The sequence below is a fragment of the Falco peregrinus genome, chromosome 8, assembly GCF_023634155.1.
Source record: "Falco peregrinus isolate bFalPer1 chromosome 8, bFalPer1.pri, whole genome shotgun sequence".
Classification (NCBI taxonomy): domain Eukaryota; kingdom Metazoa; phylum Chordata; class Aves; order Falconiformes; family Falconidae; genus Falco; species Falco peregrinus.
The window spans coordinates 3,452,359-3,471,626 of NC_073728.1; positions in this window are offsets into that span (position 1 = coordinate 3,452,359).

The window sequence follows — 19,268 nt, forward strand, 5'->3', positions numbered from 1 at the left end:
AAGCCCTGCCATCCTCTGTGTAACACAGCTCCTGTTTCACCCCCTTTTGGAGATGGGAATTCACCATTGACATCAAGGAGGAGGCACGGAGAGGAGAGAGCCGTGCTTTAAGACACTTTTCTTTGCACTAGCTCTGCCACAAAGGCTAGCTAATTTTGTTAGGAATGTCTGTCTTCACGTCTGACCTCCTCCTGCCCTGCCACCCTGTTTACTGTCAAGCCTCTGTGCTAATACTCTAATAGTACAAAAAGGTAACGGCAATAAATGTAATTGAGGAGGGTGTCCTGATGTGCAGAAACGTAGATATATCCCCCTCAAATATGGATGCATACAGCTGTGCTACATTTGTTGGTAACTTGCCTATTTAAAGGAATAGATAAGACTCTTCCCACTAATACTTGGAAAATACTAACAAAGAATCAGAGACAGCATCGCTAAAACTTCCTTACTCCTAGCAAAGTTGCACCTTTCTGAGAGATCCCGAGATGGCTACTGATAGATTTTTTATTATTTTTTTAATAGATCCCTCTTTCAGCTGAAATGCTGGCTCCTCACAATGTGACTAGCTATTTGTGTATACCCTCCAGAGCTTCTGTTGCTATTTCAGTCTGCCAAATCAGCGTTATCAGTGCTAAAATACTACTTTTTTTCAGTTATTTGGGACCTCTACTTTTATGATAGCAGTTTTATACCATTGTACCTTCAGCCTTTTCAGAAGCAATGCCCAAGCTCTTCTCCCACTACCTGCATAGGGCACGTGCCAGTATTTTACATGGAGAAATCACTACAAGTATGTACTGCCTCATTCTGCTGAAAATACTAAGGACATGCTTGTACCCTATTTTTAATTACTTAGTGACAGTGGTCCTATTACACATTCTGATTTTTTTCTGTAGCAATTCGTTTACACTCTTTGAAACTACATCACTTTTGTAACCGGTAAAGCTGCCCCTCCCTGTGCTGAAGCAGTATCTTGCAAACCTGAACTTAACAGCTACAGAGAGTGCAATGCCCAGCCCAAGGCCACCTTCCCAGCTATTACAAGAGTATGTGATATTAACGTGATTGACAGAGATAACTGCCACGGGTGGGTCTGGCTGCACTTCTGCAGAGGGCTATGCAGTCATGCCCGATGCTCTGGGAGCTCACCCCCTGCAACCAACACTACCGCACCTTGCCAACCCCTCCCTCGGGGGCAAACCCAAGGCTGACTTGTTCCCTCCTTTACTGCGCACAACTGCATAATCGCTTCTCCTCTTGACCTACTTACATTTCGCTCCCATATTAGGAACTTATTAATTGTTGATCTAATTACCAGTAATATCCTGCTCGTCTTTACTAGTATGTGCAATCACTTTCTAGCCCTGGGTGAACTCCTGCCTTTTTGATGGGTTTCTCCCCAGGTTTTCCCTTTTCTTCCCAGTGTAGATCTTCATGAAGTGATTGACTTGGATACAAGATGCAGTCCTTCATCCTATCTAAAGCATCCTTTAATGCATTCATTACTTTCCCATAAGTTATCTTCCCTCTTCGGAAACGTTCCTACCGTGTTCCTCAGTAGACGTGGCGCACAGAGGCTCTGCGCTGCACAGCCCTGCACGGTACTGCCGTCTTACAAATCTACAGGAGCTCCCCACTCTGCAGCACTAACGGGGGGCTCCACGGCAAGCAGCTTGAGATTGACAGTGTCGCTGGGTACATCTGTATTAAACATCCAGTTAACAATGGAAGAGTTCACTTGCTTTTGTTAGAGAAGCACTTAAATGGATGGTTATTGCTGGCATATGAATATATGAGAATCAATGAATTTGTTAGTATTTATCCTGGATGTATTTTTTTCTAGAGCTACTGTTTTCCAATCTGATGTGAAACTGAGGACTTCAGTTTATTGGGATGATGCTTGATTTCCTTCAGTCACGTTCAAAATTAGATGTATTTTAGCTTTAAGCTAAGCACGTTTCTTTGCATTAATTCATCTGAAATTAACATGTCTTTCTTTCAGGGAAACGCCATTCCAAACACCTCAAAAGGAAAAACTAAATTTTACTATATTTTCCATTAACCATAAGCCTTTACTGGTAGCACACTATATGTATGTATTCAGTAAGGGAAACGTAAAATTGTTAAAAACATTAACTGAACAAGTATTGCATTATATTATAGAACATTAGTAAATGCCAAAAATTCCCAAGGAAATAATAAGAAATGAATAGCTAATGATAATTACAGTACTCACACTGCCATTAAGCAGAAACATATCAAAAAGAAACTGCAAAATCATTAGTAATTTATGAAATATACTTAGTATTTGAATGCCACAGTAAGCATATAGTAATTATCTTAACAGTTAAGGTGAATTTCAGTTATTGCATACCTGTGAGTTAAAAGTTGTCATTAGATCAGTTTTAAAGCAAACACAATTAAAGTGTCGCCTAAACTTTCTGTTGAAGAGTTGTTAGGAGAGGGACATACACGTCCTTTTAGATTATACAGGCAGTTTTGAAGTAATAACTAGACCGTTTTAAAAAGGCTTGCACTTTACATTTACAGAACACTTTCTATTCAGTCGTGCTGGAACTATATAATTACAGGGGATTTTGCAGTAGTTTGTTTCATTTCTCAGACCATGATGGCACTTACAGTAATGTAATTATTCACCTAACTATATAACATGGTTGTAATAAAGCACTTGGACTGCCCAGCAATGACAGCTGAGAACGTAGTTTGAACATGTGTGTGTATACAGCTCTAATGTTATTCTAAAATAAAGGATCTTTTTTCTTAATTTAAAATTATCCATGTGTTAATCATCATGACATGTTTGACAAAGGCTTACTAGTGTCATTGACTTAAGTAAAAGCCCCAAAAAGATTTTTTCCATTTTGAAAGAGTAATTTTCTTTTTTTTGTCCTATTTGCCTTTTCCCACGATGACCCCAATTTAGGAGTTGAATCCTTACAGCTAGATACCTACACCCTCAGGAGGGGCTTGCTGATGGCAGAACTCCACCAAGACCTAGAATGTATTTCAACAGGATGCAACAGAGGTCTACAAAGGTTCAAGCTAGAGAGTTTTAACTGTGCCGTACAGTTATTTTTGTCTAGCATCCCACAACTGCTAATTCTCAGCTCTGCTGAGAAAGACGTTGTTAGACAGAATGCCTTTGTAATGTGACTATATTGCTTCCACTATCTGTGCTAACTTGTTTATTGCAAGTTATTCATCCTTTAGACAGCCCCACAACATTCTATAGGAACAGGATCTCTGTGTTAGAGAACACGTCTCTGTCTCCACTTAGCAGGAAGAAAGGTTGCTGGTCACACCCAAGGTTTCTTTATTCAAAACCCTTTAATGGGTAGGAGCATTCTGATCCACCCAAGTACACAAACAGGCCAGATTAATTTGATTCAACTGACTGAAGTGGCCTTCAGGGGAATGCCATTATGGTAATCAGCTCTCTGGTTTTCCTTTGGTTCTTCCCTTGACTGCAGAATCTGCAACCATAGCCCACCCTTTTCCCAACACATCCTTATGAAAAATACAGGACAAGTACTGGAGTGTTCTTCCAACTGTATTCATGTATTTGTTTCTTGGCTTGAGAGGTCAATTATAACCACAGCGCCAGCTGGGTTCTGCTGGTTAGGCAGGGCTTTATATTTTGAGATCTTTCTATACTACAGTGTTTGTCCTTGATATGCTAAGCTCATTTTTGAGAGAGGAAAACCAACTTTCCAGATCCCTTCAGCTTACTTACCCATCTTCCCCCCTTAAAAGTTAACACACATTATGCTAACAATGGCTCGGAAACCGTAGCTTTCCCCACTACAGAGTCCTTTGGGTGGGTTAATCAAGAGAGTGTAAACAGAGCGTAAAGCTCATGTGTCATGTGGTTACTTCATGCGTTCCAAAGGTTACTAAGCATTTTTAATATGGTTAAATTGCAATATCAGATTCCTGTATACCCTCCCACTAGACTGAAAGCCGTTTAGTCTTGTGTTTAGATTGAAGTTGACCTTCCAGGTTCCTCTCTAGCATGGTATTTTCCTGTACTGCCTACTGGCAGTCTTTTGTTTCTTGCATTTGTTTGCTTAATGTGACTTTCCAAAAAGAGGGTTTACACATCTTTTCTGCCAGTTCTCATCAGAACTTTCTATTTTGAAATTTTCATTGATCACAAGGCAAAAAAAAACATTCCCCTCAGCCAGCCAAACTGCTCCTCTTCACAAAGTATAATTTTGTACTCCTGCTACTGAAACTCACACATTTAACCAGAGTAAAATTAAAAAGTGAAGATCAAAAAGGGCTTCAGTGCAATGTCCCAAATCAACGCAGCCCAAGTGACTCTTTGCTACAAATGTGTACGTGAACAGTCAGATGACTTTTAACGGTCATGGTGTAGCAGTATGTGAGCAGGGTTAAGGGGCAAGCAATTTCACCTAACAAAGGGCATGAATGTATACCAGGGTGAAACAAGATAAGCAGTGCCCTAAAGTTCAGAATTATCATCTCTGAGGACTAAGCGTCAAGAACATCTTCTGACATTAGGGAAGGAAATATTTTCTGGAAGTGAACACCAAAATATAAATAGCTACAATGACTTGTTTGTGGTTAACACCAATTTCCTCCCTCGCAGAACTGTTTGGTTTGTAAGGGTAAGTAACGGTGAGATATTGTCAACCAACAGGTGAATTATCCTGCATGAAAAAATGGCTGCTGGTTGGAAATGTGAGATAACTCACGGAAATTCAAATAAGATTAAATCCTAGCAAAGTACTGAGCTCTTGGATCTGCACAAAAGGTATTACTTTGGCCAAAAAGGATCTGGAAAGTAAAAAAAGAGAACACACATTTGGAATGCAACATAATTGACTTATCTTGTGAATGTATCACTTTTTTCAAGAATTATTTAATTCCAAATCAAACTCTTATATTTTGGATGTCTGACAAGAGCATGTTAAAAACTCCTGTAAGGGCAAAGTGCATAGTGGCTTTTCATTCTGAAAACAAATAGAACTGAGACATTTACAACCTTATCTGTGAAAGGGAATTGCCAGCTGGGGAGAAGTATTTGAAACTTAGTGCAACAGCATCCAAACAGAAGGAAAAGCAGAGCTCCCGCCTCTGTAGATGATTTTATAGGGTTTTCTGAATCCAAGAAAGGATCCCTCTTTCTAATTAAAAAATATGTTCTGCATAATTATGATAAATGCGAAATAAAGTGAGATGAAATGTATTTAATCAAGTTAATCATTCACAAGAGAAATATAAAGCTTCATACCAAGATGATGTTTTTCAACTCAGTGCTATAAAGGAAACCGTATCACCTATTTCTCATGAAGATAAAATATTCTGTGGAATGAACTATTCAAATACTCAGGAAGAAATAAGAAAGGAGGTATCCATTCACCCAAAACTGTATCAAAGAATAGAGAAAAACTAGTTTCTTGTGCTAAGGGATGGGAGCTTTTCTCAGGGGACACGTTTCCCAGCATTCTGCCGCCCCAGCTTGGTAAAACCAATTTGCTTTATCAGCTGATGATTGTTTCTGTTCCTGCTGAGCTCCAGCTCAGATCTGTGTTAGAAAGCAGAAGATGAAGACAGGCTCCACATTCCCCAAACCACTGCTTGAGAAAGTTGGCTTACAAGCAGGAAAAGAAAACTTGTATATATGTGTACATACACATACACACAGAGTAAGGACTTTGACAATATTCTGATTTTGGGGAAAACCCCAAACATAAGACCAGAAGATTTTACCTCAACAATGCCTTGCAAAATGCAGCAGGAATGCCATAATGAAAATGAGCATTTCCTGCAATTAAGATAAAATTACTTTTATCTACAATTACAAACCACAAGCACTCAACCAAAAATTAGGCGGCCAATCCACATAACAGTCTACCTTTTGGAACTTGGAAGAAATGTGAACACAAAATTAAAAATAATTTAAAAAAAGATGCAGATCTGCTTCTAAATAGCCAGATAATGCCTATAGGGCTCTCCCCAGGAGGGCGGTGGGAAATCTGCATAGCAGAGACTTGAATGTGAGTCTCCTGAATTCCAGGTGACAGGTTCACTCTAATGTAAAACGCCTCCCTCTCTCACATACATGTTTTAGCTAGAAGTGGTTTGGGGTATTTTTGAAACCTGAAAACTGATTTCCCAAAGGAAGAAATCCATTGGGAGATTTACAAGAAAGCTGCACTAGAAACTAAACTGATGTACAGGTATATTTGTGTGTATATATACCTATATCTATATATATATATCTACAGACACAAGCACAAGGGAGTGTTGTCCTTAAGACCAAGAGAGTGAGCAGAACTTTCTGCCATGGGATATGCTGCACTGACAATTCTCCAAAGCATTTGACACGTAAGAGAAACCACTGTCGACTCCAAATGTGATATTGACAGGTTGTGAAACAGGAACAAGTCACCAGGATTTTCATACTTGTCATCGATTAAAGGCACCCAAATGTCTGACCTACCAAGTTTTCCTTGGTTTATTAGCGCCAGAGAAAGAGCCATGGCTTAGGATTAATTGAAATCATCTGTAACATAAGAAGAAGCCTTAAAGAAAAGCTTAATTTAGGGAAAATAAAATCTTAACTTCTTGTTTGCCATGTTGGAAGGACAAATAGTTGTCTCAGAGGGTAGAAGTCAGTCAGCGGGCTAAAAAAAAGAAATTCTCTAGTGTTCAGAGAGAAAGTCTTTGAAGCCTACACCAGGTAACAGAAACTAAGAGATGCCTCCAGCGCCGGTGCGCCAGCTTGGCTTACAGACCTGATGCAGGAGACAGCCCCGCAGAGTCACTTCCCGCCGGGACCCATCCCCCCTCCGATGGGGGTTCTCCATTCCCTCCAAGGAGAAAAAGTCAATCTTCCGCTAAGGGCCTGTAGCAGCCCTGCTCCTCCCTTCCCCTGCTTTTGTCAGTTGTGTAAGTACATGCCATTGCAGCAAGTTTTTAGAGAAAGAGATTGTATCTTTTTCTCCTGTAGATTGTATTGATTTTTCTAAATTTTCATTTAAAAATGCATTTGTAATGGAAACTGCAATAAATCTATAAGCATGAAATACAGTTTGATACCATCATTTTTGCTAGTTTAAAATTCTCCTTTTGCTACTCTTAAAAATAACACATTGCTGTAATATTTTCCAGAACTTATTCTGGTGCAAGGTAGTGTAGTTGAAATGGTATGTCCATCTGGCTCCAAGTTTATTACTCCAGGACATCATTTTTAGTACAAATTTCATAGGAGAAAAGTCAGAAACACGGTGAATTGCTGTTGTTCAGAAGAAAACAGCCCATCTGTTCTTCTTGTGATGATGATGGTATGGTATCATTTACATACAGTGGGATATAGACAAAGGGTACTAAGAACTACACCAAGTAATTTCTTAATCACCTTCCACTTCAGATATATATAAATGCACAGAAAAGCTGAAATCTTAAAACCTGGATTCTGCCAGAGGCAGGATTCCACTGATGACAAAACCAAGATGAAGAATATTCTGTGTGGCCCATGGTTCTGTATTTTCCTCTACTAAGACAGGCACCGCTTCAGAGAAGACACTGGCGCCTGCTTCTTCATCAGAATAACAAAACATTTGCTTTGTTTTCATGTATACATTTCCTTAAAAAATTACAAAAATATTTTTAGAATTAGAAAGAAACTAAGACGTTTCAGCTATTATCTAGAGTGTTTTCTCCAAATTTCATGACTTGGCTCATGTGTATAGTTTCAGATGTGAAAAAAATCTCAATTCCAATTGCATGTGAGCTCAGAAAATTAAAAACCAGAAAAACCAATACAAATTTCAGTGGATGTTGTGTTTATAAAAATAATAATTAAAAAACCCCCTTGACAAGAGAAACTGAACATAAACAGTATTTGCTGTTCAGCTGGGGCATACCAGGTAGGTTAAATGCCAAAATGGAATTTCCTTTGCATAACAGGAAATCTTTCCTAGACAAAATTCAATTCACTTTTCACCAATTCACATTTCTACCCTGGGCATAGCAGAAAAGAAAGTTTGATTGTTTCCAACTCAGTTTATTCCAGATCAGATGCTCTTGTTTCATATAGAGAAATATCATTGTAAGAATTTTTTTATTGCTGAATTACTTACAGAAGTTATTTTTAGACGTTTAAGATGTTGTCAGTTCCTTACTTTGGGAAGAAACCAAATCTTTTTTTCAAGCTGAGTAACAAAACATTTCTATTAGGGATTTCCCTGTCAGCAGAAGCACAGCATTCAAAAATTTAAGACCAAGGAAAACCATCCATATTGCCAATATTACAAAAGTGTGTATATATATATATATATATATATAAAAAAACACACCAACTTTTTTTTGGTGGATTTCGGAAAATTTCCAGTTAGTAGCAAAGCAAGAATGCATGTCCTTCTAAAGAGACGACTCAAATTCAAACTTTACTGGATGCAAAACTGCTGTGGAATGAAAGATAAATCTAACAAACAGAAAGAGCAATCCTTGCAGAAGAGCGCTCACTGCAACAGGCCGTGTTTTGCCAGGCAGGAGAAAAGAGCACAAAGCAACAGGTGCAATTTAAAGAGACGGAGAGTGCCAGCGCAGCCCTCCCAGCCACCCACTGCAGTCAGCCGTGACAGCCCCTCAGCCCAGCCCACCCACACGCAGCTCCCTACCTTCAGCACAGCCCTACCAAGTGACGCCACTGTCACACAAAATCCCTAAAATCGATAATTTGCTGAACAGTTCATTTATAAGCACCTGGCAAATAACAAGGTACTAAAGAGCCAACAGATTTGCTGAAAACAGGCGACATGGAGCTATTTTAGTCTCCTTGGCAGGGTAAGTGACCTGGCAGGCACGGGGCAACAGCAGCTGTGACGTGTCCTGAATTCAGAGGGCTTCTGGCACTGCCGCGGTGACAGGCTTCCAGGCAAGCTCATGAAACGTGGCACAGCCCTTGGAAAATTGTACTTTAAAAGTAGTTATCAATAGTTTGTTGTGAAGTTTGAAGACCTAAATGCGATCTTGCAAAAGGTTCAGTCTCAGGCCCCATTCCCTCCAAAAGTTGCTTTATCGATTTTTCAATTATCAAATCTATCAACCAAGATGATAGACTCAAACAACTATAAAAATTAGAAGGGTCAAAAACCTGGGTGTGGCTCCAAGAAGTTTTCCATTTTGAGAAATCAGAGAAAAAAAAGCTTGAAACCAAGAGACAAGTTAAATGAAGACATGCTTAAAGTGCTTATACAAAGTAAAAGGTCTATACACAGATATAAAATAGAAATTAATAATAGTGACCAAGAGGGATAAATCATTACCATTGATCACAGACTCAGTGACCCAACTGTGGGGAAAGAGTGCCTGCTAAAAGTCACACATGGTTGTGCCCAGCTTTTGGCACTAGTTTCTCTACAGATTTCTTGGTGAGTTCAGAGAAGGTGACAAAGAGGGGTGAGAAACTGGAAAACACCATTTCAGGAACAGCTGAAGGAAAGCACTTCTCTGTAAAAGAGAAGTTGAATGTTATATGGCCTTCCAAGACAAAAACAGGCTGCTAAGAGGACAGAAATCAATTGGTTTCCATTTCCACTGGAAGAATACACTACTTAGCTCAATTTTGATATAAGAAGTTCACATAAAACATCAGGAACCATGCCAAAACATGGGGGACTTAAAGCAGCATTTCAGTTACTTGCAAAGTCTTGTGGAATTCGCTTCACACTTCTCCACAGTCTGTTGCTATCAGAAGCGCCTAGGCACATTTAATCACCCCCAGCCAGACAGGAGATGGATTAGGGGATCCTCCTGGCTGTCCCCTTGGCAGGGATTTGTAGGAGGTCCAGTGCAGACTTTGGTAAATGTGATTGATTTTTTTGTGGAAGATGCAAAGATACTACTGTAACAACATAACATGCTACTAGACATAGACTCATTAATTTATATTCCATACCTGCAGAGCTGTTTAGCTTGCTCAAATGATCTGCAAAATGACACTTCTAGTATAAATTAATCGAGATGATATATGAAAGAAACAATTAGCAAATAATACAATGGGTGCACGGGGGGGTTTTAAGCCTGCTGCAACTACTCAAGTACAGGTATGAAGCCAGATTATTTTATTCCAAGATGTTACAGCTCGATCTGGAAACCTCCTCTTCTGGTGCTGGTTATCCTGCCTTGAAAACTAATGAATTAAAACCAACCAAAGGAACACCCAACATAGCCACCCTAGGGAACGCATGGATCAAATCATAAGATTTGAGAGGAAAAGCTACAAACAAGGCAATGGGTTTGCACTTCTGTGCAAAATCACACGTAAAACAGGTTTTGCAAGCTGCAGCATGAGGACAGATAGAAGGAGAAAAATCTGTGCTAACAAAACATAATGTCAAGAAACAGCTGGTTTAGAATAGTCTGCCTGATGATGTGGGTAAGTACAGGGGAAGCAGCTTACGGAAAGTTTGAAGTCACTGTTCCTCCTGCTCTAGAGAGTACAGCATGGTTTTGTTCCTACAGCCTTTGGGGAATGTGATAATAACCAGCAAGACCAGTGGGATACTGCTGCTTTATGAACTCCCCAGCAAAGGGTTCTGGCTTAATCGGATCCTGCTCAGCCCTGAACCTCTGGTCTGAAGTTAAACTCACATTGGTTATGTCTACCTTAGCAAGTAGTGTGGTGCACCAGGAACACAACCATCACATGAAATAATTGCTGTTGAGAACCCAACATCCATATCATCCATATTACACAAATTTTTGGGGTACATGGGCGGAAGAAAGAATTATACCCCTCCTCCAAGCAGCCGAAGTGCACCAGGTGGGCTCCCACAGCAAACCCCCCAGCTCCCTGTCATACAGAAAGGATCCAGTTTGGATGGATAGAACACAGTGATCCAGCTCTATCTCAATTACCTTGGGGGGGGGGGGGCGGGGGGAGAGAAAGAGAGAGAGAAAAACATACTACTGTATTACATATTTACCACAATATTTGGACATTTTCCTTTCATATTAAAAATCCTATTAAAATACAAATTGTGCAATAAAAGTTCTTCGAGCTACTTTTTTTTTAATGTCCTCTGCTAATCACAGACTGTTACTACAACTTAGAAAACAGCATTGTTCTGCTCTGAAATTGATGAGGACCAATATGTTTCCTTTCTGATCAGGAGACGTGAAAGCTAGGGGGTGCCCCAGTAATACACACTGCAAGATACACCAGTTCAAGTTCAGAATGGTTTATGCATTCAAGAGGACAGTAGATTAGTTTTATTCATCCTGTTTATACACCTCCTTAATCCATTGTCTTCTATATTTTCAGATTAAATTACTTGATCAATAAACTGGAAATACATGTAGAGGATTGGGTTTTCTTGTACAACTGGCATAATATCAGTGAAACTCATTTTGATAGGATGGGGAACCCAATAATAAGAGGAAAATAATTTAAACTACATCGCTTACACTTCACTCTTGTTGAAAGTAAAAGGAGCTTACAAAAATCTTCTACTGTGTCTCATTTTATAATTTTTTTAATTTCTTCCCTTTCACTTTAATGGCACGTACTAGATTAAACTTACATTTACAAGCCCAGGAGACACTCTCAGGAAAAAAAAACAAAAAAACCAAAATGAGTACTTGATAACCCTGCCTGCTTATTGAATGCCAGGCAAACTGAGAAACACATTAGCCAGATGTCATGTTGAAAGCTCCCCCTTAGGAACATGCAGAGTTATGCAGAGGGTCCTTTTCGTGATCTGAGCAAATACAACAGAAGAAAAAAAAAATATTGCCAACAGAAGCCCTTGATTTACCTTCCATTTTTAAAGGAAAAATGAAAAAACAAACAAACAAAAAAAACCCCAAAACACAAAACCAAAACCCGAGGGGGTGGTCTTTACCAGTGATACACCTTCAGCAGGGATTTTGTACTAATTGCACTTTGGGAGCTTTCAGTATCAAGGCTGTTTGTTAAAAGCTGGTTGGTAGCCTCAGACCGTGCAAAACTGTTTGGAAGTGTTGATCTATAAATAAAATACTGCTACCATTTTTGTTCAACTAACTTCAGTAATGTGTTGGGGGTTTAAACAAATGAAGCAGAAACAGTTGCTTTGTTAGAGAGAATTTTTTTTTTAAGCAAACACACTTTTCAATTTCTGTACTATTACACTGTTTTTAATATTGCAGATTTGGGGGGGGTGGTGTGTATCTTACTACTTATAAAAAATATCATTGAGTGGATGCAAGAGTTTTCAATTTGTAGAAATGGATTTATCTAAATATTGCTCAAATTTCCTCCGATATATACTCAGTGGAAAAAAATCCCCAGACATTTTAAAATAAATTCAATGTGAAAACCCTTAAGATTATTTCCTTCCTGAAGCAGAGGAAAGAGTCCTTTCTTTGACTATCTACATAAAAGGGGAAATTACAGAATAAACTGGAAGTTATATAGATTTCTGCCTGAAATCTACATAACAGATCAGTAGAGGAAAAATGCCTCCTGTTTTAAAAGGCAGTTGTAAAATCATGAATAGTTTTCTGTTAACTATGGCAGACACAGTAACAGAGCAAGTGGATCACTTTATAACAATAAAATTTCATTGAAAAAAGCCTAAAGAGAGAACTTTCCTTACTAAGCTTCCTACTTCCCTCTGATTTACTCAGATTCCACGCACACCCCTTTTGCTTTTCCCTCCACTGCCCCCACCCGTTTTTGGGTTTTTTTTCTTTTCGCTGAAACTATTGCAATAATTTCCTACATGCTGGCACCAGGAGCATCCCACATTTTAAAGCTGCTGCTTGAATCCCAGCTTCTTTCTTCCAGACAGTTCTTTGAAGCTGAGCTGCTGGCACACACAGGGACGAAGTTTTCGTTGCTGGTGCCCATAGCGCAGCTGCTCCGTGCGCAGCTGAAGGGCTGCAGGGTACCAGGCTTTCACACCAACGTGCTGCACAGAAACCAAATTCAAGGCGAGAACATTTCTTCACGCAGCCTAGGAGACTGAGAAAACCCTCTGCACGACATCCCTCCATGGGGAGCGCCAGGACAGGTGCAAGGGTGTCATTCTGGAGGCACCTGGGGAGAACCACCCTAAGGTCGCCCCGGGAAGCCTCCCTTCGGGGATGCCCAAACACCTGCTATGTTTGTTTCCCTTTTCTTTTATGGCAGCCACAGTAACTGCTGATCCAAGGGGAACTTTCAGCAACTGCTCAAGGAGCGGATAATCTAGGTACTGAACATGCTGCCCTTGAGCCGAGATCCAGTTTTCAATAAAAGTTAAAGCCATCCAGTTTCTATGACCTTCTAAATATAAAAAAATAGGAAACTTATTCTTTATATTTTTTTCTAGAAAGCAAATTAAAATACTGTATTTTTTTAATATATTGGAAAATACAACTTCCGAAGGATGTAAAAATCAAAAACATTTTGCAGAAACATCTTTTCACACAAAATCCTAACCTCTTCCTTGTACCTAGTTTTTAATTTCTAGTTTTTTAGGCTGCTCAGTACTAGCTGAGAGATTAATCTAGATTAGTAGCAAAAAAAATATGCTGAGATCATATGGGGTGGAATCAGGTCATACAGCAGCGAAATCTCCCTTGCTGGAAATAGCTTAGACTTTGCTCGGCAGGACCCTGACTCACCTCATCCACGGCTCTGTTCTTGAGAGAAGGCTGGACCAGATAGTCTCCGGCAGTCCCTTCCCACCTAGGCTTTTCCATGGTCACACATAGCAGGAGTTGCAAAGTTTCAGTCTCACTATATTTGGTCAATAGATAGTGACCAATTTTATACCCATGCTGAACCTAATCAAGGGATTTTAGATCAAGGAAAGGGGAAAAAACCAGAACAAACGTCACCAGGTTGTCTGAGGAAATACCACGCTTGCATCCATCTAAATGCACAATTAAAAAATCCTTCCTTAAGTCTACTTTTTTTTTTTACTTGTTAAAACCTCTAATCAACACTGTAGAGCACCCTTTTTATTTTAAATTAAGTATTAGGATAGATGGATTAAAGTTTTCATAGTTTATTTGACTAGGCAAATTACTTGTATTACTTCATGTTTATTAATCACTATTACTTGAAAGTTATGAGGCTAGATTATGCCTATAAATTGTTACTGGATGCGTGACAGTCAGTGTGCCGTAAACACCTTACACTTCACAGGAAATATAGTGGTTCCAAAACAGTTGCAAACAAATAATTTCTCAACTAACAAACTGTTTATAGTATGCTGGTGCGGTTGCTACATAGTGAAGGAATTTGATTGTTACTTTTGCAGGAGTGTTTATATTTTCAGCAATTTCTGGAGAAGCTGATCTGGTTCTGACATGCCTTATCCACAGTCAAATTTTAGATATTTCATACTTGAATTACTTTCAGTATCAAATTTACAACTCACGCCAATACCTCCAAACAGACAGAAAAGTTCTATGTAAACATGGTTACTGGAAATGAAGAGAAACAACACCGAAGAGAGAAAATACACCTTTGTTCTTGCTTCTCTACTTCAACAAAAACCTGTATCTCTCATGTAAACTGCGGAAAAGCAAGATCTGACATTCCAGAAAATAATGATTTTATACAAGTATCATTACTGCCATTGATCACTCAGGACATGACTTTAAATGTGTTTCAGTGACAGAGTACACAAACTCTGCCAGTCTTTGACAGAAACTGTGTACATGCTTAAACCTGAATAGATTAATTGATTTTTTTTATATTATTATTTTTTTTTTAGAGTGGAGAACCACACATTTTGTTAGAAAAGGTTCTGCACCCATACAGACAGATAATTACACAACCTGAAGCCAGTTCAGTCCAGAAATCAATAGAGTACCGCACCAAAGCACCTTCTCTCCCTGCCTGACCACAAGCACCCAAGCAGCCACCTTCCCGCAGCACTGCCGGCTCCTGCCGGTAGCTGCATCTTTGGGCTCAATGCTTACCAGTAAGTTTTCTCCCTGCGTTTGTTTTTAAAAAGTCTAGAGGATCCACTTCCAGGCCTTTTGCTCCAGGAATACATGCAAGAAAAACTGAAAAATTACCTCTATGTAAAATCTGCTGAGAGTGGCTAACAAAAACCCAAGAGGTTTTTACCTGCCTCGTGATTCCCTGCTGCCATTTCCTCTTGCTCTATAGCATCAGTGAAAGTTAAAAAAAAGAAAATTCAATGTAAAACACACAACAGAAAGGAAGCATTTTAAAAAAGCTAACCAAAACACAAAATTGCTTGAAGTTGTTATTCCCAATCAGATACTTGGTGCAACGCATTCAGCTCTACAGAAGCCCAGAGCGCAGCCCATGTGCCCAAGGCAAGATGCCTTCAGCAGAACTGGGGTGAGACCCCAGCCACCAGTAACCACAGCGGTGCCGACAGCCACCCTCTCGCACAGCTGTTCGGGGCTCTGGCCTCCACCCAGGGGAATCACAACGTACCCACCTTGTCACCAAAGTACTGGCAAACAAACAGTTTAGCCCGTGTTTCTTTACTTTTAGGTCTACAACAGAGCTGCATGCATGTGCCAACACCTTCCTCCTTATTCAACCTAGTCATGATCTGCAATGTTCGATACCATTTTGGTGAGGAATGAAAAAACCAAAATCCCTGTGTTCACTATCAGACGTGAAGGCCTTCATGCTGACAGTTATTTCAAGAGCTTACTAGAGCATTCATAAAAACCAAAACATTTGAAGGCCAATTTGCGATGTTCTTTTAAGAGCATTTAATTGACTAAACAGTGATGTCTGAAAGTGATTACTATCTAAAGGCAGTTGGGTACAACAGATGGATACAATGCTAAAAAAAAGCGTGAAAATCTTTAGATAACATCAAGGCAGGAAAGAGGCCAAAGAGATTTTTCAACTCTTCACTGAAAACCTGAAAGCCCAGTGAATCAGATCCAGGATTCTCATTCCCACTCCACATCAAGGCATTGCAGATCAGTCAGGGAACAGAGCCATGGAATTGTTGGTCTTAATCAAGATTGCTTTGTTACCTTTGGTAAACCTCTGCAGGTTGGTAGGAACTTAGTAGTTGTTATTATTAGTCAATTCATGCAGCAACATGGGACGTTTGTGATCTAACTGGCATGTTACAGACCAAGCACATCCTGTTCATGTGCATTCCAACAGAAAAAGAAATAAAATTAACTGGCATGGACTCCTCAGAAGTAAATTGTATTTAATTTGTATTAACATTTATCGCCTTGGCATGCCTTTGTCATATACTAACCTACTAGTATAATATATAGTTAGTTCCAAGTAGTGTGCTCGAAGGCATCCCATCTTAATTTACAACTCTTATGCAGATAGAAAGTTCAGTCAATATTGAGCTCTCCGTGCTCCAGTGACATAGGGGGAGGAGAAAAATAAAAAAAGTAACCTGCCACATAAACCTTGAGCATGTTTTGATTCTCTGGCTTTGCCAGGTTAACTAATTTCAGTGAGGAGATGCTGGTTTCTTTGGACAACATCATGGTTGGAAATAGTCACAACAATAGGTGGGACATTAACATGAATCAATCTGCTGCTGAGAACCAGTGGACTAGAATTTGTAAAACTGTCCAAAGTGATAGGTTTTCATGTAACAGTAGTTGTCTGAAAACAACATTTTTTTCTTACAAGATCTTGGCTACTCTATCATAAGTTTAGAGATCATAGGAAATAGGAACAACTCTCCCTGTGTGAGGTGCCAGTGGGAATGTGCCGAGTTGTACTAGCACAAGTTTTATGCAAGGGATGAACCCCAAAAATATTTTTTTCTATGACAAAAGCTGGATCTCAAATCAAATTTCTCACTTGGACCCTCAACACATAAGTAGTGATCTTTGCACATGAAGGTTACATTTTAATATTAAACTTGAACTGTCATGTGAACATCTGTAACAGAGTGCTAACAAAGAGCATCGCAAAAGTTCAAGAAATTTTTTTTCTTTGTGCATTCTTGCTGAAACAAAAGGAAGCATGCTTGCTTACAAGGCTATAAATACCTGCGGTTTGGAGAGTTCACTGTAAAGTTTAAATAATTACAGGATAGGAATGTAATGGGAAAAGTGTCTTTCCCGAAACAGATGGCAAAGTAATGTATTCCATACAGTTAGCACATTCGAAGGCTCTCTGGGAATTAGTTCAAACAAACTTGGAAAACAAGAATGTAAGCACAGCCAGGGAGGGGAGTTATAATGTTGCCCTAATTTTGGAAAAAGGATTGATTAGATAAGAGATCTGGGTCAGTATTATCACCTGCAAAGACCAGAGAAAGTAAAAGAAATTAAAAACCCGCTGAGAACTTTGCTAACTCATATCCATAGAATGCACGCTGCTGTAAGAGGCACAGGCAGAAAGGTTCATATTTAGCAATATAATTAGAGCCAGTATTTTGTTGTAAATGCTATCTTCCCTCCCTCTTTGGTAAAGAGATGGTATAAAAAGTTCAAGAAGAGGTATAAATATTCTGATTGGCATTTGAAATCCATTTTGAGGCCTCCTGCAAGACTAAGATGCAAAAAGGGATTAATCTTGTCATAAACATTTTTTCATACATATTTATATAGCACATGAAAAAACTGCTTCAAAGCTGCTCTGCTATATGTAGGCAAAAAATGAATTTTCCTGCATGCAGATGAGAGGAAAATACTTCACAACCACCTTTGACTACGTCAACCATTTCCAGCATTGTGGCAATTCTTCATTTACACACTCCATTTCTCCCTTTGCTTCTTTTCCTTAGGTAGTGGTGGTCTGCTAGAATCTGTCCAAGTGGCATATGTTTTCTGTACCGCACTCAAGTACCGACAAGAAACCAGGTTACCCGATTTCCAGCTTATTTAACAGCTAAAGGACGAAAGGCAGAGCTCTTCTCAGGCAGAGTAATTCACCCTGAACAGGTTATTATTCAGGAGAACAAAAAGTTCAGAATGAAGATCAAGATGTTCTCAAAAAGCGAGGACTTAATTGAGACAAGAAGGAAGGAAGGATTTGCACTTTTACTTTCTTTTTTTCCTTTACAATTTAAATTTGAGACATTTGGTAAACTCAGATACAACTTAATCTTTCAGCCTTCTATTTCTAACAGTTTGTTTTTCTAGCTCAGCTTCTACGTGTTCTCTTCTTTTTTGCAGTACCCTGCCAGTTACCACAGCAAATGCTCTTTTCACTCAGAAGCAGCTTATGTCTCCCCACTGGCAGCACAACCTTGCTTTTCCTTCTTGTTTTGAAAGCACAATCATGTCTGTATACTTCAGCCTGAGAACAAGCAGCTCTGCAAGCTCAGTTACATTTTTCTCATCTCCTCCAAATCCAGAGATGTCAAAGCCTTTTTTTTTTTTTTTTTCTCTTCCTTTTTTATGGAAGCTTGGCCTTGTTACCAAAAACGTCCCAGAAGAACCATTTTACTGATTATGCCTTATGCTCAAAATCCTTTTTCTTGACGAGTTAAACATGTCATTTGAATTGTGTACACAGCACATGGGATATATTCCCCTACTTCCAGAACTGTTATAGCTGCAGCCAACCAAACATCTGCAGAATAACTGTCTAGTTCGACAACTAGTTGGATTTTCTTTTATGAAAGAAAACTTGGACGTATGAGCAATTCTGCTCCAGGACCACATTTGCGAGTTTTATGCTTCCTGAAGTAGGATGCTATGACTTAAAAACTAGTCTTTCTTTTTTCTCCCCGCCTCCCATGGCAGCTGTTGCACAATAACAGGTCCTTTGTGATTTGTCCCCAAGCCTGAAGTCAAAATTAAGTTGTCAAAGCTTTGACTTACCAGTTCAGCTCTAAGCAGAAAAGCAGCTCTATCAAGCTTGACCTACTATTAAAGATTTGTGGCCAAGAGCCAAAATACGTGACTGTCTGAAAGTTAATTGTGAGATTGTCTTTCCTCCCAACAAATTTTCAGCAGCTTTTGCCCCCCAGGATCACTTAGCGAGCAGGCTCAGTTCATCCAGAGACAAAGTTTCGTTTCCCATGCCAGAGCTGCCGCTTCGGAAGGTGAGAGTCACCCTGCTCCTGGCTAAGAGAAGCACTGAAGGTTTGTACAATCAGCAGCCCCAGGATTACAGAAGTGTGTGATGGAGTTGTTAATCCTATAGAGTAACTCACAGCTTGGAAAGTCACAGAAACCAGCAAACTCAGTTCCCACCCTACCCCATCCAACAGCAGGCTTAATTACTTGGGGGGGGGGGGGCGTGAGTCAAAGCCAGGACCAAAGCTGAGCTGATCAAGACATGATTCCATCCAATAACTGGAAGAAAG